The sequence below is a fragment of the Balaenoptera musculus genome, chromosome 11, assembly GCF_009873245.2.
Source record: "Balaenoptera musculus isolate JJ_BM4_2016_0621 chromosome 11, mBalMus1.pri.v3, whole genome shotgun sequence".
In the NCBI taxonomy this organism is placed as follows: domain Eukaryota; kingdom Metazoa; phylum Chordata; class Mammalia; order Artiodactyla; family Balaenopteridae; genus Balaenoptera; species Balaenoptera musculus.
In genome coordinates this window covers 5,342,641-5,343,537 of record NC_045795.1, presented here as the reverse complement: position 1 = coordinate 5,343,537, position 897 = coordinate 5,342,641, and the positions used below count along the sequence as shown (strand labels likewise).

Genomic DNA, 897 nt, shown 5'->3' with positions numbered 1-897 from the left:
GCTGCTAGGCCCGTGAGCCACAAACTGCTGAGCCTGCGCGTCTGGAGTCTGTGCTCCGCAACAAGAGAGGCCGCGACAGTGAGCGGCCCGTGCACCGCGGTGAAGAGTGGCCCCCGCTCGCCGCAACTAGAGAAAGCCCTCGCAGAGAAACGAAGACCCAACACAGCCAAGAATAAATAAATTAATTAATTAATAAAAAACTACAGGGAGAACAATGATTAAAAAAAAAAAAAAGACATGACCAAGTTCATTTGCACATTCAACGAATTGTATTCTTTTCATAAAGCAAGCATAATTTTATTAAGTTATCTTAGCATCTAATTGAGGAAGAGGGTAAAGAAGGAAGAGAATAAAATCGTCCCTCGGCATCTGCGGGGGATTGCTTTCAGGACTCCCACGGACACCAAAATCCACAGCTACTCAAGTCCCTCATAGAAAATGCCCTGTACGTGCTCACTTCGGCAGCACATATACTAAAATTGGAATGATACAGAGAAGATTAGCATGGCCCCTGCACAAGGATGACACGCAAATTCGTGAAGCGTTCCATATTTTTTGATTCACTTTTGTTATAAAGCAGAAACTAACACACCATTGTAAAGCAATTATACTCCAGTAAAGATGTTAAAGAAAAAAAAAAGAAAGAAAGAAAATGCCAGTCGGTCCTCCGTGTCCGCTGTTCTGCATCCGCAGATTCAACAAACCGTAGCTGGAAATCCATGGTTGGTTCATTCCGTGGATGTGCAATACTCAGATTGAGGGCTGACTGTATTAACAAACCCAGCACGTGCTTGACTCTGTGGTGGGTGCTCTAAATATATTATCTCATTTAATCCTTTCAACATTCCTGTGAGGTAGGCATTGTTCACCCATTTTGCAGATGTGAATATAATCACA

General features: G+C 43.1%; 1 non-coding gene across 1 annotated transcript; it reads left to right on the top strand.

Moving 5' to 3' along the window:
• Positions 1–449: 449 nt before the first annotated feature.
• On the top strand, positions 450–556 carry LOC118904612. The gene has a single exon (XR_005022061.1). It is a non-coding gene; the product is annotated as a U6 spliceosomal RNA (small nuclear RNA).
• Positions 557–897: the final 341 nt, after the last annotated feature.